The 26,365-nt window shown below is 37.3% G+C and overlaps 1 protein-coding gene and 1 long non-coding RNA gene across 16 annotated transcripts in view; both read right to left on the reverse strand.

Moving 5' to 3' along the window:
* RBFOX1 (RNA binding fox-1 homolog 1) overlaps window positions 1–26,365 on the reverse strand; it is a 1,275,045-nt gene that overhangs the window by 1,113,542 nt on the left and 135,138 nt on the right. The gene's annotated exons all lie outside the window — the stretch shown is intronic.
* LOC134174458 (uncharacterized) overlaps window positions 1–26,365 on the reverse strand; it is a 132,926-nt gene that overhangs the window by 43,890 nt on the left and 62,671 nt on the right. Inside the window, exon 3 of one of the 3 annotated variants that reach the window (XR_009968662.1) lies at window positions 6,318–6,721. The exons of 1 other annotated variant lie outside the window; for it this stretch is intronic. This is a non-coding gene — a long non-coding RNA (uncharacterized LOC134174458). Of the gene's footprint in view, window positions 1–6,317; window positions 6,722–23,655; window positions 24,405–26,365 lie in introns of those variants that run through there. One more of the 3 variants, XR_009968661.1, reaches the window with a different exon arrangement.

Raw genomic sequence — 26,365 nt, forward strand, 5'->3', positions numbered from 1 at the left:
GATCCATGAGATGTAAAAGGAACAATCAAGGGAGAAAGAAAATATGGACCAGCAGATGATGACCAAGGCACAGACCTAAGTCACAAAAGATAGCACTGTCAGGTAACACAGAAGGATCCCAGTAAAGATCAGTACTTATTCTTAAACTTTCTTGCTTCATGGGAGAAAGCGAGTATGAAATCCTGTCCATTTCCTATTAGAAATCAGGATTTAGAAGGCCAAATCTTTTTATCAGTAAGTGGATACAAGTATGTATTTAATCTGAGTGCTAGATAGATATTTTGACAAAGAACTCCCAAAGAGTGATCGGGGCACAGTAACCGGCACCTTTTCTCAGGGCTACTGCAAACAATCTTCCAAATCACCAGCAGAAGGCAGTGAAGCATGAAAAATAGGACCCTCCAGAGGAGCACTGCCTCAACTCAAAGTCTCATTTGTAAGCAAAAATTATACCAGGTAGGGTTTGTTTTTTTTAAATAGACTAACATTTAAAATGCTAATACAAGTGGCATGCAAAGAAACACGTACCTTTAACACACAATGGCATTCTAGAAATGCAAGGAAGTTACTTACAGTTCTTTTGGTAGGTATGTGTTGAACCTGACATATGTGTTAAAACCAGTATCCATCACACAAAGTCATGTTTTTACCTACTGTACTTCATGCATCTGCTTCTTCTCTTTCAGAATGCTAGTTGCAAATTCTGTTTTCATTCATCTGTGCCTCAGGTGCAGCAACACTTGTGATCACCTTGATAACTCCCCTACTGTACATTGCTGCTCCACATCCTCATCTTTCTAGGTATACCTTGTTCATCTCAGCCTCATCAAGCCTTGCTGGCACTGTTTATATCTCAGGGGATAATTTGTAGCAATTTACAGATGTTTGCTTTATCAGTTTAGCTTCAAATTATTTTGAGCATGTTCTCTGCATTGTGTATTTCAAAGTAATGAACCACAGTTAAAAGAGTTAGTTCTGAATCAAGCAAAGATTTGAATACAGGTTGACTCCACAAACAGAGAAAAAGAGGAAAAAATCAAAATACTATGAATACTATTTTATGACAAAAAAACCCACAACTTTTAAAACCCTAAACAATAACTACAGAATTGTGTAAGTATACATTACTCTGCACTTCAGGACAAATATGCCTGTTAGACATGGGAGCTGTTATTTCATGTTTATTTATATCAAATGTTCTTATGCAAGTGTCAGTTATGATAATACAGGCTGACGGTCAGGTCTGAACTGCCTTCATGTTCAACAGTGTTTGCTTCAGAAAGCTCCATTGTGTGCTATGACAGTTAAACACTCTGCTCTCATAACAACTGCACTTGGGGAAGAATTGGGCTTTTTAAAATTATCCATTTAATATACCCCTTTGAAAGTATCTATTTCTAAAAAACCCAGAGAGAAGCAATTGTGTTGATAGGGATCATTTCTTCTGTGTTCAACACTATTGAAATCTGTGCTGCCATGGGAATTATGGTTCTTCATAGCTAATCACAAGGGCAGCCGTAGCACAGGCATCTCTATTCATGACAAGGGACTGTTAATCCTGAAGTTTTCAGTGGCTTGACTACCTTGAGAGCCAGAAAGAAATGCATTCAGGCATTCAGTACCACAAACTGGGAGACAAATTAGCTATAGCTCCTAATTTTCACTCAGGGAAAAAAAACAAAAACACCCTATAGGGAACCCCTAATTAAGATTCTTCACCTAATTAAGTTCATCATCAAATGAAACAAGAAGGGCCACAACCATTAGTAAGTAAAGGCCACAGCCTCCATCATCTGGTTGCAGGTGACTCATTTCAATGCATTCCATTCCAGAAGATTATAGAGAGGCTTCAGTCAACTGCTTGAGCTGATGAACTTCTGTTATACAGCACTTTGGGAGAGTACCATATTTAATTTTCACCTACAGACATTAAAACAAGCTTTTTAAAAGGAATTTGAGGCATCACTACAGGAAAATAGGCCAGGTATGTCAGAAGAATCTAACTGCCAGTCTGTTCCCTCTCAGGAGCCACATTTGAAAATTTTACCCTTTGTTTTTAACTCATCTCTTTCATAGCACATCATAAAAACACACCTCAAAATGGCAGAACTGCTTTAGAATTAAAGACCAAAATTTCTGCTCTCTTGCTTATGCACTGCCCAGTAAATAATGACAAATGGTTGTTATTCTATTCATTTTATTAATGGGATCATGCCAGTTCAGGAAAACATTGCAAATAATTATAACTAACAATCCATCACTCCACTTGCCCTCTTCTTTTCTCAGCCCCTTTTATTTGGGTTTTTTCCTCCTGACTGCCAGCTGCTGGTACAGATGTCACTTCCTGCCAGATGTTTTCATAAAAACCTCAATTAGTATCTCCCCACAGATGATACAGCTGTAGAGATGACTGCACAAATACAGACTTTTGTAAGTACATGAGGCTAAATGAGAATCTGTTGCTCTCTACTCATCAGTTTATCCAATGATTATTCATTGCAGGTGAAAATTTCATCTGCATTATTCTAACTAAAATAAAATAAGCCAAACCACTACTTTTAGAACAGACAGTGCATAATAACATATTGAAGAGCGATACAGAACTCAACCCTTCAGCAATGAGAGAGGTTCTGTAAGAATAGGGAGTTGTGGTCAGTCCATAAAAGCTCCTCTCTGCCACTCCTTCCTCCTGACACTTTTCCCTTCTCCAGTGTGGGCTTCTTCTACAGGCTGCAGTCATTCCACATAACCCTCCTCTAGCATGAGCTCCTCTCCATGTGGAGCCATTCCTGTCAGGACAACCTGCTCTATCATGGGCTCTCCCAAGTGCTGCATTTTTTTTTTCAGCCACCTGCTCCATGGAGGACCATGCATCAGAGGAATCTCTGCTTGGTGCCTGCAGCACCTCCTGCTCCCTCCTTCTCTCACCTGGGTGCTCACAGGACAGGATCTCATGCATCTTCGCCCTCACCACTGAGCAGGGGTTTGCTCTTTCTTGAGTAAGGAACCAGCCTGAAATATTTGTGTCTGACATGGGCACCTGGCCTCTCCTCAGCTCCCCTGCTACCAAAACTTCACCACAGACACCCACTACAGGGCCCACTCATCCTGTGAGGCTGCTGCTTTAAACTGGGTGCCCAGTCGCAGTAATGACATAAACTGCACCACAAATAAAGACTTTTGCTTTGAGGTTTTAGAGAAATTAGTATAACTGAAATTGAATACAAGATGAGAGATGAATACAGAATGTAAAATATTCTGTTGTGCAGTAACATATTGTGCTTAGGTTCTGATCTTGCTCCATTTTAACCTGTAATCACTCCTTAAACTTCTGAGACCAACAAGCCTTGTATCATTACAATAATAGCTTTAATAAAAGAATGAGGTTTAAAGCATTACCTTCTCAGCATCTGAAAATAGAGAGATAATTAAGCCTGATTTTCTTCAAAGCCTTCCACCCTCCTAATGAGGTCTAATGAATTCAGTATTGAAGATTTAACAACAGGTGCCTTTACATTAGGAGGCCACACTGTACAGGCATAAACAGCACCTGCAAGCATTTTCCTCAAGAATGCTAAAAAAGGCCTCAAAACTGGTCCCTCCAGCAACAGCTGTCTTGCTAAATAAATAAGTAAATGGCATTATCTAATATTCATAACTTGCCCAGACCCTGTGCTTGACCCCAGCACTATAGTGTCTTTTTCTATTACAAGTACTGATTCATTCTCATAATACATGCACTGTTCCCAGCTACTGGGAAGGTTTAATTTTCACCCCAGTGTTCTCTTCAGAGTTAACAGCTGTTCCACACAATATGACTTAGAATCAACTCACAGAATGGGTTAAGAAAAGCATCTCAGAGTAAGATCCCCTCACTGCTGCATAAGAGGTAAAGAACAGAAATTGCTTACATCAGTTCACAGCTCCACAGTGACAGCTAACTTAGCAACAAAGAGAGAAACTTAGTTGATCCTGCATATTCTGAAGAGAGCCTCTGTGAGTGGGTCAGTGGCCATTGGTGCTCACTTTTATTGCACCTGAATTCAAGGCATTTCCTTTTCTGCCAAGAAGATGATCCTCAGTGCCCACATGTTCTCATTCTCATCTCTTACTGTTTCACCCAAGGCGAAGGCAATTTCTCAACGTTTCTTCCTCTTACCAAGCAAATGAACTAGTGAGAACTCAGAGAAGCACATTAAAAACTGGTGCTGACTCTCGCAAACGTTAGTTACCCATGACAGCAACACAAGGGTGTCTTTCCATAGTATCTCCTCAGGAACTTCTGGAAAAAAACAGATATGGCTGGTCTCACTTCTAATTAGGAAACTAATTACTCTCCTGCCTTTTGGTCCGTATCCCTGGGTATAAGATCCCTAAAACTACAACCTTCTCAAATGCCAACTAAAGACATTCAAAACACTGAAGCCAAGCAATTTAAAAGGTCTTTTTCACTAATAATTATGGTACAGACTCTCAGTTTCCAACTCATCTACCTTTTGTGCTTTGTCTTCATGAAAGCTACATGCTGTCCTGCTTCAAAGTCATGACGCGAGGAGAATTCCTCGCAGAAATCTGTTCCCCAGACTCCTGTGCCTGTAAGTCTTTTCACACAGCCCTTTGTGATTTATGCTCATCCCTAAGCAGTCCAGCTATTTACCTACCCTATTCCCACAAGAGCATTTTAGAGATTTTCTCCAGCTGTGCCTCAGTCTAAAAATTTCTAATTCTTAGAGCACTCAACACGTTTCCTGCCCACCCATGTCTTCTGACTTGTCTTGATCTACAGAGGTAAACACATATTTATTTAAGGTGGTTAAGAGACAAAGAGATGGAAATTAACAGAATCTCAGTTTAGTGATTGCTGTCACTAACCATCACTGCTTATTTCACATGCTTAAAGAGGAAACGCGTACACAGTGAATTACGTGATCTGAAGACTTAATATATGATTTAATAAACCATGTTATGTTTAATAAGCTAAAATATATAAATCACATTATTTGATTTAATAAATATGCTCCAAATCATAGATAACTCTCATAAGTCCTTTTATAAAAAAAGTTGGTCATTTTAATCATAAGCGACACCCATATAAAAAAAAGACATTAAATATACCCAACCTTCCTAAGGAGAAATATATCCGTGATACCCAAGAGACAGTGATACCACACACACATTCTTAACCGGGAGACTCCTGCTCAGACTGTACAAACACCGCAGACAGCGTTAGCATTATGGTCATTGTTCAACCGTTGTGGCACATTCCACTCACAGCTTCTGCTCTGGAGGCAGCAATGGTTGAGTATGATTAATCAAGAGTGTATTTGTTGCAGGAACTAATGGAAGGAACAGTGCTAAGCATTTTTCAAAAATGAATAATAACCCAGGTACCTGACACCTGCATGTGATGTGAAGCATTACAAACAAATGAGGAGTAATAGAGCTTACTGGGCATAAAACATTACTGTTTTATAAAAGTAAGTGCAGAATAAGCAAACTGGAAGTAATCACCCAGAGCACTTCTACCACCTAAATAACCTTTAAACTTTCCGAGGTCCTACAAAATAACATGACTGATTAGCATCTTCACAAGTCTGTAAAGGGGAACGGGACATAAATTTGTTGAAGACTAGAATTTTAGAACTTAAGTCCTACATTAGCTCTGTTACTGTTCAGATACCAAAACACTGAGTTAACTGTTTTAATGATCCACATCTTGCTATTTTGTTTCCTGAACTTTTAAAGTGCTTGGAGAAATATTATTCAGTCTTTAGGTATTTGCCAAATTAATGTCTGGACACTGCCAGGCTTTTTAAGAAGAAATGACAATTAATTGTTTCCTTATATTGCACATTATCTAATATACTTTGCTAGAGATCTATCTTGCTAACAGTCTCCCTGCTTAGAACTTTAGAGAGGGACAAAAATAAGCACTTTTAAAGGAAACCAAGACTGATACATATGCGGATGGCAGGTGTACAGCTGGACAATACCCTGTTTAGAAGGGTTTGCAGTTACTGCATTTGCTGGGGAAAATATTGCCCATTTGCCCATAGCTTCTTTCTGGAGAGCTGGAAGTCACATTTTACCATACAACTATATTAATCCCACCCTAGATCACTGCTAATTTATCAATTTTAGCAGACAACTATTGCTGGTTCCATGTTTTCCTATTTTGGTTTTTAGGGGGTGGGTTTTTTTTTAATATGATTTTTTGGGGTTTGATTGTGGTTTTCTATATCTACTTTACGTTCTTGCTAAAGAAGGTTAATTGTACCTAATTTGTCTTTCCAGAGACATCCTTAGCTCAAAATCTTTCTTCCAACGTGTCTTAATGTGTGGAAAGACTTTAGGGTTCTTTGGTGGAAATACTCTCAATTTATACCAAAAACAAAGAGGAAATTTATTGGTCACTCTATAATAAATTGCCATTAAAAAGGAGAATGAATTCACAATATACATTGACCGGCATTTGAAAAAAAAGGATCACTGAGAAAGTATTTGGATTCCCCAACTGCAGCACCTTTAAGTTAAATCCAAGGACTTGGATTTTTTTGTGGATTTTTATTCCATAAATGGACTTTGAAGAACAGGCAGAGTAGAGAAAACTTGTGAGACTAATATTTGCTGATCTTCAGAATGCTGGAAGTTCAGAAAGTTGAAAACTTAGAACTTTGGGGAGACAGCTATTGTTAAATCCTTTTGTTTTATACATCACATTCTGCAGAGAAAAAAAAATATAAAGAAAATCTTATGGCTTTGCTATGAGAAAGTTAAAAGAACAATTAACACACCTAGAACACAGTTAAATACGGAGAATGCAAGGCAAGTACACGGACAGCATAACAGTTCAATGTCTATATGGTAAAACTGACCAGCATGAAAATCTTTGCTATCTTATTTCTCCTGAAACTGAAGTGGATTTTTAAATGCTTTTCAGAAGACAATGCAGTACATTCTGCACTGAAAAAAAATTAGATACTGAGTAGGCTGACTGACATCAGGGGTTGAATTTACATTTGGCGCACTTTAAATGTTCAAATCGAAAGGAGTGAAAGCCTTTGTTTTGAAACACAAAAATATCATGCTGTGGAAAAAGAGAGAGAACGAGACAGTGAAAATAACTAACTGATGGATTGAGAGATAAACATTGGGCACTGTTGTTTATTCAAGCAGCTAGCAGCACCAAATAAGGTTTTCCTAATATTATTACTGTGGTGATTAACATCCCTTTTCACACTTAGAAATCATTCCTGAAACTCAAAAGTGAATTGATTTCTCCCCACTATAATTAATTACTCAGCATTTAATTGCAGGAAGCTGGGTATTTTTTCAGCTCTGCACTTGCTAAATAGTGGCTTAATTCTGCTCACTTTCAGCTCTGTTCTGCGTGGGACCAGTGAACACCAGGGTGTCAGGGTGATGAAGTATCTGCTCCTAGCCTTCTCTCTCTATAAAGCAAGGTCTGCCATATTACATCTCTGACTTAAGAGGCAAGCAGCTAGATTTCAGTTTTAAATAAGGTATCAGAGACAAAAGACAGGATTGTAAAATTATTCACTGTTGCTTAACAAGCCCAGCCAAGTGTTCTGCTGGCTGTAATGAAAATGGTGTCTTGAGAGTTTCTGTGTCACTGTAAATAGCAGGGGTCATCTGGGCTACAGGCCATCACATCGGTATTTGAGAGAAAATTCCTATAAAAAGCAAGTGAGAAAAACAGAGACTAAAGATTGCTGAGGAGATATCAAAAATACCCTATTTTATTTCCAGGTACTTTTTTTTTGTTTGGTCAAACTGCTGCTTGACAGGGAGAGAACAAAGAAATGACGTTAATGTTTCCTGTTTAGCAGCTGCAAGCATTTCTGGGGGTGAGATTTCAAATAATATAATCAAGTGAATTCTGCTATTTGAGTTTTTGCTTTTATTGTTTTGATACACTGCACTAACATCAGCAAGAGTGGTAGAACATGTGGCCCTACTTAAATGCTAGGTATGGAAGCAACAGGGATAAGCTACATGTAGTGTAGCTTAATAATAAAATAATAAAAATAAATAATAATATAATAATGCATAAAATAGTAAAATATTAATATAAGATAATAAAATTAATAATAATAGCAGCAGAATTGAACCAGCTTGGACTATTCCTGTATTTGCCAGCACTTAATGGGATTTATTGGCATTTAATGAGATTGATAATATAAATTTAGATTTTATTAAAAATAGAACACCTCTGTAAATTGCTAGTGGTATAGATGTATTTTTCTGAGCTAGTAAGTACTCCTTTAACACAATCACAAATAATCAAATGCAGAATATAATCATTGCGTCACATCAAATCAGCTTTTTCAGGCTCTGCCAAAGGATTCCTTCCTTTCAGGACCTTTGTTCTTTTATTACAAAAAATACACAATAGGGCTTAAGGCCCATAATTAACACATTGCTTAAGTGTTTCCTATGCCGCTGGAACAATGTTTGAAAGAACACAAAACTGGCTTTCAGATCCTAACCCATATCCAATTCCCCATGCACAAGGTAATAATACGAAACTAGTTTATATATGTACACATATGTGCACACACACTTTCCGGAAATAATCATGTCTTTTTTTTGTGTTGATGAGATACTTAAAAAGCCCTTGGGGCATAGAGCACTGAACTGGTTACTTTGTATTACCTTCCTACTTTAGCTTATTTGAACTTCCTAACCTATAAATATGGGCAACACTGAGGAAGGAAGAATAAAGGTTTTAACAGGTAGCTCTGCTTAAAACGCACAGTGTGAGGGAACTGAACTGTTGGGGTGAAAGACCTTCCTGAACATTAAAGTTACTTCGTGTTTGCCTCTAACAGCCAGTGCAGGTAAAACCACCCAAGTACTTCTGCTGTGGCTTATCAGTATCAGGTAGTCAGACACAAACCTCAGATCTCACACAACAGAATATGTCCAAAGCCTGGAAATGATCTCCAGTGCTGCATCTCAAACATTCCCATAGGGGTTACAACTAACTGAAAGTAATATATATAAAATTAAAAGATTGCCTTTAGTTGATCTCTATTTCCCAAGCTCTAGGGTCCACACGTCAAGTGTTCTCAACAGCTGCTAGGACTAGAAACTGTCTCACTAAAGAAACATGAAGCAGAGTATCATATGACTCAAGGAACTTTACCTGTGCATAGAAGTCCCAGCTGCTTTAGAACTGCAATCAAAAGTCAACTTTAAAGTTTTCACAATTGTTATGAGTGCATCATAAAGCTTTATTAGCAAGACCATGGCCTTTATTAGCATGACCATAGCACTGAGGACACAGGAGTGACAGAGAACTGGGTTCATTCAGGCCTGAGAAGGGAAGGCTAATAGAAGATAGGGCTCCCTTCAGCTACGTAGTGGCAGAGTACAGGAAAGAGAGCAACAGGCTCTTCTCACAAGGGAACGGTGAGAAGACAAGAGGAAACAGGCACACCCTGGAATACAGCAGCTCCTGACTAGATAGAAGGAAAACAGACTTAACCAGGAAGATGGTTAAACACTGGAAGAGAGGCCCAGAAATGCTACAGGATACCCACCCTTGGAGAGAATAAAAATTCAGCACCTATGGTACTCAGAAAGTGAAGAAGAGAATAAGGAAGTGTGAAACAATCCTTAAAATTAGTATCTGTATATTCTGGTAACATTCTGATTATTTTAGTTGTTATTTCAGTCAAGAATCAAAACCAGCCATGCTAAATCAACAGATAAAGCATACAGAAGAAAAGCAGAGATAACAAAAACTCTCTGAACAAACATAAGCAGTAGTAACATCACAAGTAACATCACATCCTGCACACCATAATTAATTCATCATGTAATCCAAAAATTTAACAATCATTACAATATGTTGAGATAGCATCAAAGAATGAAGCATTTGTGAAAGAAGAATGTATTTTCAGAATCAGACTTCAGTGATGACTGAAGACAAAAGTTAAAAGGTGCTGGTTAAAGAAACGTGCCATGGCCTCACATCATAATAATAGGCCCTCACTGAAAACTGTTTAATTTCTGCAGGATGGGATTCTCTTCTCCCTGCATGTTCCTTCCTCATATTAAAAACACCTCTGCAATTATAAATGCTCTTATTCAAGCAAACATTTTTCCCCACTCTGTAGCTGCATATTTTAATATTGCAGTAGATTAGAAATCATAGCTTTCTAAAAAGCAAAAAGCTGTGTCCTAAGAACTACTTCCTCTTCTAAAATGCTAATTTACTTTAGATGAAGTGCATTATTGTCATGTGACAATTTATTCAAAAGGAAAAAAGAAACCAAGGAAGACATCTATGTGTGTACTTGGACTGCAACAATACAAAATTGTACCTTTTGAAAAGCTTTTATTATTTCCTTACCATGAACTTTTGCCTTTTTGAATTGCTAATTCTGTTAATGGGTTCATTTTGCTCCAAAATTTGCATCATGAAAATTATCACCTCTACAAGGTCCTCCATGTACAAAACAGTTTGCATATTTTGTTGCAAAGGTTACATTTGTTATATTGGCAAATAGTAGGATGTCTTGAAACAGCAAAAATGTAAGAAACTACATTAGAATTAGTGGTATAAAAGTACTTTTTAGCATTTAAAAAAGAAAAAAAAAGAAGCAGAGATATGCCTTTATTTTTATTCAATTTGTTTATTAATCCAAAACCATCTAAATAAGTCTATGATCATTGCTTTGTCTTTCAGATTAGGCACAGAGCAGCCAAGTAGAACTGGAACTTTGGCCACCATAGTACAACCCCTGATTTTCAAATTTCTACTGTGCTGTTCCCAGTTGTTGGGAGTTTTTGTGAGTACACAAAGTACAGCTTAAAAGCCTCATCTTAAACTCACGGAAGTTAGCGTTTTTTCTCAGCTGTTTACAGACACTGTTCTCTATGAAAGGCAGTGTCCAATAGCTGCAGGACAGAGAATACAGAAAAAATTATGCTGTGAATCATGCGCAGCAGATACCACGCCTTTGTTCTTGACTTGTTCTGGATCTAACAAAAACGTGTCTTGACTCAGGTTTTGAGGCGCCTGTCTCAGAGAAATGCTAATGAACTGAACAGCTACCTGCAGATTTTAATGCTAAAGAAAATGTCTAGGAACTAGTATATTTCACATTTAATGATAAATATAAAATTACATCATCTTACTTCTTTTCCCGAATAAACCAATGGCATAAGCATACCCAGACTGAGGATTCAGATACACAGATTTCAGACACTGTAACATACAAACTTAGTCTTTCCCCAGACAGAGTGAAAGTCAGAAATACTCATATAGCCCTGACATTCTCAAAGCTACATGTTGATTAAGATGCCTGAGATTTTCTTCTAACCTGTACTTCTGTGTGGGCTAAACAGCCTTGTATCATCACAAGAAATAAGCCCACAACAGTGCCAAAGTAACCACCAGACATGGTGGCTTCATTAAACTACACAGGACTTAGGGAACTAGTAAAAAATCCTTCTGGGAATAACAGCTGATAATACTAGTGTGGGGGTTGGAATGTATCAAAGCTGTCAGAGACCATGGGAAGGAGAAACTACAACTGGCAATTAAGAGTGACCATGAGAAGGAAGAACTACAGCAGGCAATTAAGAGTGACCTGTCCCTGACTGGCACTTGGAAGATGTTGGAACTGGCAAGGAACAAGGATGTCGGAACTGGAAAGAGGCTGTTGATAAGAAAATCAGATAGACCTTTCACCTGATGTAACCACAAGGCAAACACAGATGTGCTTTGCTAATTGCTTTGAAGCATATAAATATCGTGTAATCTTTTCAATAAATGATCCAGCTTGCACTCTACCTCTGGGTCCATGCCTCCATCCTCACATACTAGGGTGTTGAACTAGATGACATTTGAAGGTCCCTTCCAACCCAAACTCTTCTATGAGTCTATGATACTGCACTTAACTTTCTAAAAACATTATTGTAAAACATTTTCTCTAGAAAAGATTGAGAACAGTGCAAATGGGCATATACACATTGGAACATATATTCACACAGCTCAGAAGTCCTTTGAAAGCTTGGTGTTACAGACCAAACAAAAAGGCAAGGCCTAAGTCGTAGTGTTTGTGCATTTTGTATTATTTTAAGCCTAGGGTAAAATAATCTAGTGCTAATAGGGCTTTACTGCATCAGAGATTGAGCAAAATATTAACAAACTTTTTTTTATTATTTTTTCTTTTTATGGGCCACCATTCCCATACAAAAGGCCGTTCAAGTATGCTGGGCGACAAGGCTCCATACTTTAGCAAGGCTAAGGGGAACCCCTTTGGGCAACACAGCAGAACAGAAGAGTTAGCACAATCTGCAAAGCAGCTGCAACAGACACTGCAAACGTAACATCAGTAGTCTATGTACCACAGTTTTAGAAGCCCTGAAATGAATCAGGCACCAGTAGCTCCCAGGACAATGTCATATGTCCAAATACACTACAAATATTCTACAAAAAATACCTTATGAAGCAAATTCTAACTTCTTTAAACTCCTTAACTATCCCAGTATCACAGTAACAACTGAAGAGGTAATCTCAGTCCGCATAACAAGTCGCATACACATTTCAGTGTGAAATACAATTTTTGAAGTACATTAAGTTCTGAAAGCAACTGGTTTTACTGTTAGAGGCGTTGTCTAAGGTAATACATAAGCATGAAAAAATACATGGTGCTGGAAGAATACAGTGTTCTGAGTTGTAATTGTCACTTCACAGATCTGTTTATAATACAGTGAACCTTTAGAAAAGATAACCTGTAGTCCTTGCTGTGAAAACGGTACTTTATGAAAACAAGAAAAGTAAGACCAACCTGAGCAGCTTACTGTATATACAGTTACCAGTTCTGAAATCTAAATTGATCTGCCTGTCCTCTGATGGCCACTAAAGGATGCATGACTCTAATGCTGTGGACCCATTCATAGAATCATAGAATAGTTATGGTTGGAAAGGACCTTAAGATCATCTACTTCCAACCCCCCTGCCATGGGCAGGGACACCTCACACTAAATCATATCACCCAAGGCTTCCTCCAGCCTGGTCTTGAATGCTGCCAGGGATGGAGCATTCACAACCTGCCTGGGCAACCCATTCCAGTGCCTCACCACCCTAACAGGAAAGAATTTCTTCCTTATATCCAATCTAAACTTCCCTTATCTAAGTTTGAACCCATCACCCCTTGTCCTGTCACTATAGTCCTTAATGAAGAGTCCCTCCTCAGCATCCCTATAGGCCCCCTTCAGATACTGAAAGGCTGCTATGAGGTTTTCACACAGCCTTTTCCTCTCCAGGCTGAAAGGCCCCAACTTTCTCAACCTATCTTCATACGGGAGGTGCTCCAGTCCCCTGATCATCCTCGTGACCCTCCTCTGGACTTGTTCCAACAGTTCCATGTCCTTTTTATGTTGAGGACACCAGAACTGCACACAATACTCCAGGTGAGGTCTCACAAGAGCAGAGTAGAGGGGCAGGATCACCTCCTTCAACCTGCTGGTCACGCTCCTTTTGATGCAGCCCAGGATAATTGCAGCCCACACAGGACTCTAATCTCAGAAGCTGCTAGTGGATGTTTCCATCAAGGTTTTCATTTCAGTATCACATTCTAAACGCTTGCTATTCTATTCTACAGTATTCCACTTACCCTCTTTTAAAATGAATCAACCTTAATCTTTTGATTTCAGTGATATGATTTTACGTACTTCAGATCAAAACCACAAAACAGGAATTCCCCATACTGCTTACGTACTGTAGTTCTAAATTTTCATTGCTTTTTAGTAATCTGCTATAAGACTGGTTCAGCCATCATTAGTATGTGCTCTGTATATCCAAACTGCTTTCCTGGTATTAGCAATGCAGTCTTGTTACAAAGTAATCTCAACAAGTCAATACAAACCAGTAGCTTGAAACAGCAGTGACTCAAGGCCTGAGGAGGGCAAACTCTTATCTCCGTATCTTTCTTGATTTATTGGAATACAAATGTGAGATAAACAGGACCCACGCTTCATTAAGAGTGACAAGGTACTTTTCTAGGATCATAGGGTACATAGAAAACACAAGCTCCAGGGGCTTTTGAAACAGAAGGTCTTTGAGAGGAAAGAGTCTCAGCTGAAGGGTCTCAGCTGAAGGTTAACTACATGCTTAATGTGCACCACTAATGTTGATGGCCCTTGGGCTCATTGCTAAATCTTCAAAGTTCTGTATAAATACAGAACAGTTAAGTGTCCTAAAAAGCTCTTTAAAAATATAGCCATGACCCACACACAGTCCTTCTGTATTAGGGAAGAGCACTGTCACATTCAGGAAAGTTCTTGCACTAGCAATGTTTGTTTGGGGAAAAAAAAAAAAATTAAAATTCCTCCTTGTTACACGTATGTGATTTCTTAATCTTAAGTCAGAATGATTGGCTGTACTGACGGAACCTAACGAGGTTACCCAACATAAAGGAATAAATGCTCTGTAAAATCATCAGGTGCAAGTTCTCACACATCAAGAGACAAAAATCTTCACCCTCCATTCCAATTAAGCCTACCTTGAACTGGTATTCCCAAACAAAAGGCAAGAAAAATACTACTGAAAGAAAAATCAATCTTCTAGCACTTCTCTAGTGTCCAAGTCCACAGGCTTGGACAAGACTAAGATGACTACGGAGTAAGTGAAAAAAAGGGACAGAGTAAAAGTAGATGAATGAAACATGCACAAGCCTCCCTCCCTGTCCTTATTAGTTCTGCAGCCATTTTTCAAAATGCTGTTGACACCATAATAGTCTCCAGAGAGAACATGTTAACTAAAAAGACAGCAGCTTCATTTATCAACAGTGGTACAGCAGATTTGCCTGAAGAAATTATGCCAACCTGCTAATACAGCTCATAAGAAATTGGTAGAAAACCAAGTCATGCTACAAAAAGTCAAGGTTAAACGGCAAGATTTTACTATAATTACAAGGGATTTCAGATTTGTTCATTCTAGAGATTATGTTCTACAAGGAACACATAGCCAGACACGGGGATGAACAGACCAAAAAATTTCTCAAACAGCATGGAATAGTAAACATTTTTCTTGGAGAAACCTGAGCTCCCATGTCCAATCCTGGAAAAATAAAGGAAGCTTAAAAGGTTTTGCCCACAAAGATTGCATGATGCTCTGTTGATGGAGATGCTCTGTTACAGCTGAAGTGGAAAAAGATGTTAAAATACTGTGTTTCTGTACAGAGAACTTGAACTTCAGGTAACGCAGTACAGTTCCTCAGATAATTCAGTGTCATGGTTTAACCCCAGCTGGCAGCTAAGTACCACACAGCTGCTCACACGGCATTATTTGTTAAAAAAATAAAGTCCTCAGAATTCTGTATTAGAAAACAAATCACAGAAAACAAACTGGATGAAAGGGTAATATGCAAGAACAGGGCCTCTGTAATTACACTTCATTTATACTATCCACTTTCAGTTATTTTATTCACAATGGGAGGAAGGTAAAACGAATTTGTGTGGTTTGACAGTGCATATAAAATCTAGGCCTATGCAAACACAGTTAAACATTTTCTTGCTTTTGTTTCAGTTACATTGAGTTTGGGTTGTACACAAAGATAAGTTTTCTGAAGCTGTATCACCCAGACCAAGCAGTCTTTGATAACCCTGGGTCTATGGCAGAACCTTCTGTGTCTACATCTCATATTTGAAAAGGAAACAAAGGACTTTAAATACGTTCACAAGCATCTTACAAGCTGTAATGCACAGATAATAGAAATTGCAGAAAATGCCAATACTGTATTCTGATTAGCAAGAAGAACTTCACTCCATTGCTTGGAGTTCTAGAGTTCCTGCTAGAAGAGCAAATACATATGCATTAACATGTTGCACGGGTAAATCTAGAACCCTGAGACCAGCATATTAAAAGCAGCAGCATAAGGGCTGTTCCTCACATTCTGCTGTTAGTTTGGGCTCAAGGGCCTTTTACTATGAAAAATCAAATGTGACTTACAACTTACTTTTAAAGGGGAAGACGGGGGGGGCCGGGGGGAGATACATGCATGGAAAGCTGTGTTATATTGCTTAATGCACTAAGCTGTAACTTATTCATCTGTTTCTTTTTTTTTGAAAACGAACTTCCTAATACAGTCCTTCAAGGAAAAGAGAAATGTTCAGAAAGGCAGAACCTTGAATAGGAAAAAAAGAGTCACAAGCACACCTCAGCAAAGACCATGAAACTAAAGCAAGCTGGATGCATCTTAGGCCCTTGCTAAGTCTTTAAAGCAATAAAATGTTGATATAACAGCCTTTTAATTGATACAAAAATACTATTCATGTATAGGAACATTAGTGAAAAGAAATGCAGTTTGCCCGTGTATTGATGCTTGAGTGAACAGAATGCTGAGGTAAACTCATCTGAGACTAGAGAGTTATTTAACTGTTGTGTTATTAAGAATCCTGTTGCTTTTTATAACCCTCTGTCATGACCTGAAGGGTTACCTATTCACAAATGTACAGAGATCACAACCATGGATTTTCAAGATTCCAAACCACACAGAAACATGGAGGCTTTGTCCTCCAAATTTCACTATTACAATTACCAGAAACACCACAAAAATCACCAACCACAGCTACATTTTGCGGTTACCAATCAGTTCAATGTGATCCATGCCAGTTCCTTGAAGGGCTTTAATCAAAACTTTAAAAAGGCCCATAAAGTTTTAATGCAAGCAAAAAACAAACCCAGCAGGATGCATTAGCATAAAGTACAGTTGCATAACTGCAGTAAATTCCTTTTGTTTTCCTTTTTTTTTTTTTACATTTTTCCTATGGCATATAAAAGCTGTCTTATTTGTGTAGAGTATTAAAAGGCTACTGGCTACGTCTTAGCATAGAGGATATACAAAAATACCTGTCTTTTACTTAAGTTTTTAATCACAGAATATTGGAGATATGTATGTGACAGTGGTTCTGTCCTAGTTCTTTCAACTGAATAAATGTGCTCTTAACTGAGAAAAAGAGATATGTCAGTTCAGGGCCAAAGGAATTCACAAAGACATATTCAGGACTCAGGAGAAAAGATAAAGAGACTCCTAAAATTAGCATTAATAGCAAGCACACAGTGTAATCTCAGAATGTTTTTAAAGCATTAGGGACATAACACCTGAAAGCTACAAACACATCTTACATGAATACTTCATATGAATTAGCATCTGCTGTTGGTGTTACTCACTGAAATCACACACACACAGATAGGTGAACAGAAATGTGGTTTCTGCTCTTCATAATATATTTAAATATGTACTCCCAATGATTATGGGAGCCTTAAGGCAGACATAGAGTGAATTTTCACCCTCTCCAGTACGATATTATCAATACTGCTGGACTGAGCTTTTGCCAATGACCTTGGACTGTAACAAATGAAGTCTTGTAGCTCTGCAGAGAGCATACAAATCAGTTCCCTTGAAAAGAACTTGGAGAGGCACCATTAGAGATTTCCCATGCCTACGGATATTGTGTAATTTAAGTGCTATGTTACCACACATACAACAAATGGCTGTGTCACCTGTCCCTGGGTGAAGATTCACAGAGCAATCTCCCAAAGGTAAAATATATTGCCCAGCTGCAATCCCCCCAGTCCCATTGCAGTTCTGCAGCTATTTAACAGTCAGTGATGAAAGTGGTTTCTAGGTGGGTCAGGATGCTCTTTGTGAGCTGTTCTATAGGACAAAAGGCAAAACCAGATGCACTTAAGAGCTGTTAAGAGAAACAATCTCACCTTATTGTCACCTGGTGAGTTCTTTTCTGTCCGTAATTTTATTTCATATGTATAAAAATTCAGTAGAATAAAAACAAAAGATACAGATGGCAAACAGGTCACCTGACCTCCTGCCTGAAAATCCAGTGGCCCAAGCAGTGTATTTTTGCATGAAGTTTGATTTGAAATAACAGAACCTGTTCAGCCAGAAAACTGGAAATATTTATTTTAAAAAATGAAAATGTTTGCTTTTTTTTTTGTAGTAGCATTCAAGAATGTCTTGTCAAGGCAGTGACTCTTCCCCCCAGTTAGGGTAAATATTAAAATTTTATTGTTAAATAGAAAGACTATTTTTAATTTTAAAAGACAGATTCTACTTTCTGTATTTAAAAATATAGGAAAACAGTATAACTTGACTAAAAGAGGAAAAACTTGTTTTGCGAGCTGGAAAAGGTAATTTGACTTTAGTTAACTTTAATTAACTTTTACACCTGCACTTACCCAATGAGCCGAGGGGGAAGATTAGCCACAGTATAAGATGCTAACAGAAGCTTAACTCAATATTTATTATTCATCCCATCATTCTGTAGGAAATAATCCATTTAATGAGCAAACAGGAATTACTAATTTTAGAACACATTTTAAACATCATGGACATTTATGTCAATGGAGGTAACAGATGATCTGGATTTGTGAGGCAATAGGCTGTCATTTCCCCACCACCACTTATTTCTCTTCTCCACTGATGTTTTTTATCTCAAATCTTTCATCCACACTGGTTCAGAACTAAAACTTTGCAGGCTGGATTCAATGACAGCTTCTCCTGTCAGGACACATTACTGTGGGTAGTTCTGCTTCTGGTTTTCCATCTCATTTCTCTGGTGTACAGTGTCTTTTTTGAAAATCTTTTGTTAATCATATTTGTTTCACTAGTTGTTTTTTAAACTACTTATTTTGGTTTTAGATCTACTGCTTAACAGTAGGCAGGGAATTTTCCAGCAATATTAGATCTATGATTCCATTTAGCAAAAAACTGTTTCAAAACTGGAGATATTGTAAAAGAACATTCATTGCTGCTGTTAGAGTTTTTATGGATCAGATTACAGTCTCTTTTAAGCTCTAGATCCTTGCATTCGTTCCAGTGACTCACATTTTGTTGCTACACTCATGAAGTGTTTTATTAATGGAGACTGAATAACAAACACCCACACTCTGGCACAATCCATTTCAGGCCTCACAGTTTTATTTTCTCTTTACTTGGACTTTTGCACATTCATTTATCATATTTCAGACGTTTTACACCTTGATCACACCATTACCGAAATGTTTAATCTTACCCTCAGTTTATTCTGACAATATTTGGCATTAGTAACAGCTATAACTCACTAAAAACATTGAACTGGCAAACATATTCATGTGAGATCTTTCAGGGGCTTTTAAATAACCAAAAATCATGTGGCGTAAAACACATACTTAGCCACATACTAGAATTTGGAATTATTCTACCATGACTTTTTGTATACAAATGTAGACAAATAAGAATCAGCAGGTTTCTTCCAATGCAACATATAAATTTAAAATAAAACAGCAGCAACTTAGAAAACATCTGTATTCCCCAAGCAGGCAGAAGCCCCATTCAACTGAATGATCAAAAGACAGAATTAAGCCAAGAAGATGTTCAGGTTCAAAACGTACTCAGAGAAAATATCAGGAAAAATGTTTATTACAGGTTATTAAAGGCAAAAACAGAGACCTCCTTAACAAGCCATTTTATCCAATCATAAGTTGAAGACATTTAGGAACATATTAAAGATTATTACATGTCTGCTTGTTCTTATAGGTTCACAATACCTGTTACTGGCCATACTAGAATAAAACATCATGCACAATAGTCTCACCAAGTATGTCATCCTCTTAACAGGAGTTTCTGTCTTACTTAGGTGGGAAATTTCTGGTAGTTTTCTTAGGATGTAAATTGGAAAACACTGATGAGCAGCATGCAGAATTCACGATTCTTTCAATTACTCTCATAAACCCTTCCTTTTTTAAGAATGTCAATACTACTAACAAGATTGCTTTGAGGAGCTTATTTCTTTCTGCCTTCTTTTTAATACTATTCTCCGTTAAGTGGATGTTTAGCTATTTCCTCAGAAGCTAATCCTATCTCTCATTATACACCCTACCTTCATAGCCCCAGTAGAACTACATGAACAGTCAAAGGAAGAGAGGATCAATAGTTTTAAAATAAATCAAAAAGCATCTTCCCTTAAAAATAATAAAATTAAAGGTCTATTTCCAGCCATTTGGTTTTTAACCTAAATACATTCAGACTGCCAGAATCTCCAAATATGGTAACTGCAGATTAAATTGGTTTAAATTGTGCACATAATTTGTACTTGTCAAACTCATTTACCTGCAAAACCGTATTATATATGTCTATTCAAACAGGTACACCACAAGTGCTTATTCTGGGTCTGACAGATTACTGCTAAAATGGCTGTTATGAAATGCTTTGATCTTTCTCAAATGGACTGTTCACATGCTTCAGGTTAAGAATATCTTTAAGTACTCCGTGATATGAGTACGTTTATGAAATCCCTTCTTCAATTCTCTCACTTCTTGTAAAAGGTCACTCAATTTGAGAAATGTAGTGTAAGAACATTGTTTCCTGTTGGGCCAATAAGATGGCAATTATGAACAGTTTCACGGAGAGGTGCCTGACACGTTCTGGACTTTGTTGACTTGAACTCTTAGATGTCAAAATTATATCCTATAAAAACTTGCTGACATTTGACATTGGTAAAGACGTTGACATTGCCCTCGTGCACCCATGCTAGTACAGCCTAGAGGACAGTGTTTGCTGCGTGCTATCAGGTAACCCACTATGAAGATTTCTGGAACAAAATGAAACCCCATGATTTCTCCAGGATGCAGTAAGACAGTACCCTCCAAGCCAGATTTGGCTCTCTTAGGGGAAAACATACATCTACTACCAACAAAAGAAATGTATTGTTCAACACAGTGTACAACTTAAATAGTAGGTACCTATCCAATCTCTGTCAAAGCGGTGCTTTCCCAGCAAAAGAAAAATACCTGTCCTAACAATAAGCCACATTTTCTATACCTAATATTTATAAGGAGCAACTGGATTAGAAAAAAAATCTGATATTTTTTCTTCCAATAAGGAAGAGAAAATATGCAAATACAAGTTTAAATTATTTTATTAAAGAAAAAATATTGAAATGTTCTGCATTCAGAATAGCTTCTCTTCTACCATTATTATTATATGTATTCCCTTCCAGGAAAGAGTAAAACTGTTGAAATACTACTCCATCAAATTCACCAAGAAACACATTTTATGCTTACCAGACAGACTAGATGATTTGAGAGGCAGCAGTGGCCTCTTCAAAGCAGAACCAGAGTCAAGTACAGGAAGCAAAAAAATGGAGTACCAGTGCCCCACATTTAATACAGCAGAAGATGAATTCAGTGCAAATCATTTTTCCAGAAAAACTCATCCTGAGTAATATGTTGAGGGTTGAATTTCATCTCTGAAGTACAATCATTGAATCCTCAAAAAGATGAGAAAACATTTCTGTAGATTGCGAACTACAATTTCCTAGAAATTGTCACTAGATGGCATCTTGTCATCATACTTTACATCTCAGAGTTCATCACCACTGTCATTCCCCTGTGACAGAAAACATTGAACACAGTGTCCTGATGAGGTTTCAGTTTACTGTAACGCATAGAATCCTGGTTTTACCACTGTGCAGTGCGTACCATCCTACTGGACCCTCAAACATGGCAGAAAATCAATATCCACACATTGGCTCTTACACCCGTAACAATTCATACATAAAAGCAATAGCAAAACTATTAAGAGGAGTTAAAAGAAGCCATTGGGGAGTAGGCTGTTTGTGGTTGTTTTTCTGGTTGGTTTTTTTTAATGATTTATTTATACTGCTTACCCATCAGAATTCTCAAAAGTTTTTACTGCTGCCTTTCAGAACCATGTTTGCTGGTTGGCTTTAAATTTTTTAATTCTGGGGCTTGGTACTTTACAAACATTGTTAAAATTAACAGAATGCAAATGAAAACCAAAGAAAATATTAACCCTGCTATAAATATCTAATATTAAAGATTCATTAATTTATTTGCCTCCAAGAAAACAACAAAACCATCAAAAGGAACAGTATGTTATTGTCATAACACTGCTAAATGGAATTTGGTTGATGGGCAGCTGTACAAAAGTTAAAATCTTGGTTGTGCAAATCAATCATTTTATTCTTTGGTTTTCCAGTAGCATGTTTTTGCAGCTACTAACTGAAAACCAAGGAAAAGGAAAAGATTCAAAGGAAAAGCTCAGCAAAATTATCACATTTCCTTTAGTTTCATTCCAGTTATATAAAGCAGAGATCTACAATACTGCTGTATGAAATGTATATTTATACCCCATTTATTACAGTCTCTTGCATTCCATCTATGGGAGCACACTCCACCCCACAATTTAATACATCAACTTCCATACAGCTTTTGTACAACTTTCATGCAGACACAGCTTTTTCCTGCTGTTTCTTAATCTGTTTGCTTATTCTTAGATTGCAAGAAGTATGCTCACAAGCTCCTTCCTATAAATCTGTTAGAATTGCCAAAAATTGAATAGTACTAACAAAAGCAAAGGCATTTGGTTTTCTCCTTTGCATATTCTGCTGTTCCTTTTAAAAGGAGAACCCTGTTTCAGTTCATTTAACCCACAGCGTACATTCCCTAATATTCCAAGTAGAAGAGGTATGCAGCCAAATGTGTCTGAGCACTTTCAAACACCAGTTTGGTTTATCCTTCATGAGTAACATAAAGACCTAATATAGACACTCACACTTTACCTGCATTTCAGCAGCTCTCTAGATTCACCTGCTGGTTGGCATTTGCAACTGGAAATTCCCAGCAACTGGAAATTGGTTATTCTTATTTTATTTAGAGACTGACTTTTACTTCCTTGGTTAAAGAACAGAATTTCTGACAGTGAAAGGGAGGAAGGCTGCTAAGAGAACAAGGCATCGCTACTCTACTGCCAACCAAGCAAGACAATGCCAGACTTTATTTTAAACAAAGAAATCAAAATGTCAACCTCTGTCAACTTATTCTAGTGATCTGCTTTTCTAAGAATAATAAACAGATCCAACTTTGTAGACATCCATACCATTACCCCTCTAGGCAAGGCAGAACTCTGATAACAAACATTCAGCAACCTATGCACCTAATTCAACAGGCAAGTCATAACCTGATGGAAGAGGAAAAGGATATCAACATATTACAGGAGTTTGAATGTAAAAATAACTGGTTTATCCTCATTTCATTTATCATTAAATAACATCTACAGTTTGAGGGTTTTCTCTATACAGCCTACACTAGTAACACTGCCATATCATCTAAATGATGCCAGAGTATTTAGAGACTATTTCCAGTTAACATAGACTGCAACCTCTAGCCGCTAGGAAAGCTCATCTGATGTGAGCCCCACAGCCACACGCAATAATGAGCAACACCACTGTAAACGTATAAAGACATAACAAATAAAAGCTAAAGTTCTACAACTGCTTCTAACTTCCTGTCTGCTGTGAATTAACGAAGCAACAGATTTCATGTGCTTCAATCCCCAAAAGTAGTCAGATGTTGTGATGTAAAACCTGACAAAATCTTCCCCTGTTAGGCATCTCAGATAAAATTTTGATCTCATTCTGAATTTAATTCACAGGCATTGAAACCCATAAGCTCTCAGATTCACATGAGACAGCTGTAAGGAATTCGCTTGTATTTCACAGCAGTTTTATGGCTTAGGTTCAGAATTAAAAAAAAAAAAAAACAAAAAACAACACACCTATAAAGATTTTCCACTTGCGACACCTGCACAACATGCTTGCCCTTCTCCCATGTGCAGAAGACTCTCCCCTCCTACCCAACAAGTTATCCAAATGCTCTGTGATGATGTGTAAGGAGGAGCTGGGTTTTCAGTTTCAATTCTGTTCTTTTCCTTGGTACTGACAGATTTATTCATTTGTTCTTTCTTTTTTTTTTTTTTTTAGAATGCTTGTCCTAAGATACATTACATTCAATAGAAATCTAAAATGTAAAGAAAGATACTTTTTTTCAAGCCATTATCTCCATCTAATAGATCTATCTCCTGAAGCAGCAAGATAAGTTACCTTCAGGTAGTTAGCATATGTTTATTCTAGATCAAAGACAAATCTTGCAGCAATTTTATTTCTCAGAAAAAAATCATTCTTGTCCCTGCTGAATTACCCTGAAGACTCCCATTTTACTCCCAGTACCTTTTCTCAACGTCTCTTGATTAAAAACAGTACACAATGTTTGTTATCAAATATCAGTGTATATAGGGAAGAGTTTGAGAAATAGACTAGGGAAAATGTCAAACCTTAAATAAGCACAAATGCAATTTTAAGGTAGCCTACAAGAAGAGTATGAAACTGCAGATAGAGTACAACACTTAGAGGAAGCCATAAGAAAAATGGACCAAACTGGCAGAATCCTAACCCAAATCCAGGCCTCGAGATTCTGGCAGTTAGCAATTGAGAAGCTTCCTGAAGCTTCCCAGTAGTAATTTCTTCAGTCAGTTTTTCTTATCTCCACAGATATAACTGATTGCCTGATGAGTTTTAAGAACAAAAGAAAGGTTTTAAAATGCACAATCACTCAGCCTAATGAAAACATCTTGAATTATTTAACAAACAATCTATTAAGTAGCTATACCTATCAAGAAACACCAAGTTTGACAGATCTGGTTCACCACTAAATTACCACTGTAGTTTTATATCACTGTAACTCCAGCCATTTCAATAAAGTCTCAATCGTGTAACAGAAGTAAATTCAATTTGAGTTTCAGCTGCATTAGACTTTCACACCGGATCTGTCACCAAGAACAGGAATAGCACCCAGCAATTATTAAAAAAAAATACCTGGAAATAAGCCTTTCAGGCTCTGAAACTGGGGCAGTATTCAATAATTCATTCTCAGATCCATTTGAATTCTCATCTGTCAACTCTCCTTTTATTACCAGATTGTTCTATAAGCAGTGATCTGGCAACACATTTGAAAAATCCATGTATTCCTCTCATCCATCACAACAAACAATTTTCCAAGCAACAACAGAGACAGTGTAATTTCAAGAGAAATATCTCAACTCTTAACTCATTACTTTTATGCCATGGTTGTGTGGCATCAGAAATAGCATGAAAAACACAAAACTCTTTTCTGTTTCTGTCACAACCCTCTTCAGTATATTGAAATACACTGGCAAACTTGCCTTTAAAACCCTTCCTCTTGACCCTCAAATAAGCAAGAAAAGCAGTAATTAAACACCTGAGTTACTGAGGCTCAAGCAGGACAACTGAAAACTTGTTTTTAAGGTAGTACTTTGAAGTTCAAGGACACTTTCTTACAGGCAACAACAACCAGAGGTCATAAAGTAAATAAGTACGTAAATAGATCAGAACTTCCAGGTTAAGTTTGGCCAACAAATTCTGTGAAGCCCCCATCCCACCCACCTCTTTTTATGGGAAGACAAAGCTTTTCAGTATGACAGATATTTGTAAGAACATGTTCTGCACTTGTAACAGACCATTTTCTGTTCTAAAAAACACATTGAGCCAAAAAAACATATTCTTCAAAACATTCATTTTTAACTGATACAAGCCTGATTTCAATGCATAGGAGGCACAAAACCAAGTTTCTAAAATAAACCTTTACCTCTGACAACACTATTTTACAAGTTAACTTTTGACAAACCAACAGAAAGATGCTTCTCAGTAGCCAGCTGTTCTAAACAGGAAGGAGGTATCAGTGTCAGTGCAGAAAGAATCATTGAAAGTCGAGTATTCTTTGTACATACTAAGGATTACAAAAAGTACGTATTAAGCATCACAAAAAATAATACTTAAAGTAGAGTATTCTTAGTACATACGAAGTATTCTTCAAAAACTTAGTATGTGGAGTAAAAAAGGATTTTGTCAAATCACCATACCAGTCAGATAATCTTTCATATATATTTTGATCTTTCAAGATGTTTTCATATTTACAGTAATGGGACTAAGCAGTTTCAACAAGCAGTGACTTCCAACTGAAACACAGTGTTCATGTGGAAGAAATCCAACAACCTCCTTCTTTCAAGGAACTTTTAATATTTAAGGTTCATGTTTAAAATAGCATTAATCATGCCTGCAAACAGGAAAAAAATGTTTGCCAAGCACTTGACATATTGCTTATTTCTGTATTCCAACATAAACCCACATTCCTACAACCTCAAATCTGAGATAATGCAATTTAGATAATCAGAGAAAAAAAAACCACAAACCCCAAATGTGCACAGAGTGACTCAATGCCAATTACTGGCATTACCCAACAAGAGGCACTTGAAAAGGTCTCGTGTAGGATATTAGGGTTTAAGAGACAAAAAAAAAGATTCAAGGGACTTGACTGCAATGAATGATTAATTCTTCGTGACATCAGAGCTGAATATCATCAGCATCTTTGTAAATCAGGCCTATAGCATCTTAATATAAACTTATTTCACGGTACACTTCTTTCCTGCCAAGTGATAAAGTTACACAG

Source organism: Pezoporus occidentalis, unplaced genomic scaffold, assembly GCF_034315485.1.
Source record: "Pezoporus occidentalis ecotype Australia unplaced genomic scaffold, CSIRO_AGI_Poc_V1 ctg60, whole genome shotgun sequence".
In the NCBI taxonomy this organism is placed as follows: domain Eukaryota; kingdom Metazoa; phylum Chordata; class Aves; order Psittaciformes; family Psittacidae; genus Pezoporus; species Pezoporus occidentalis.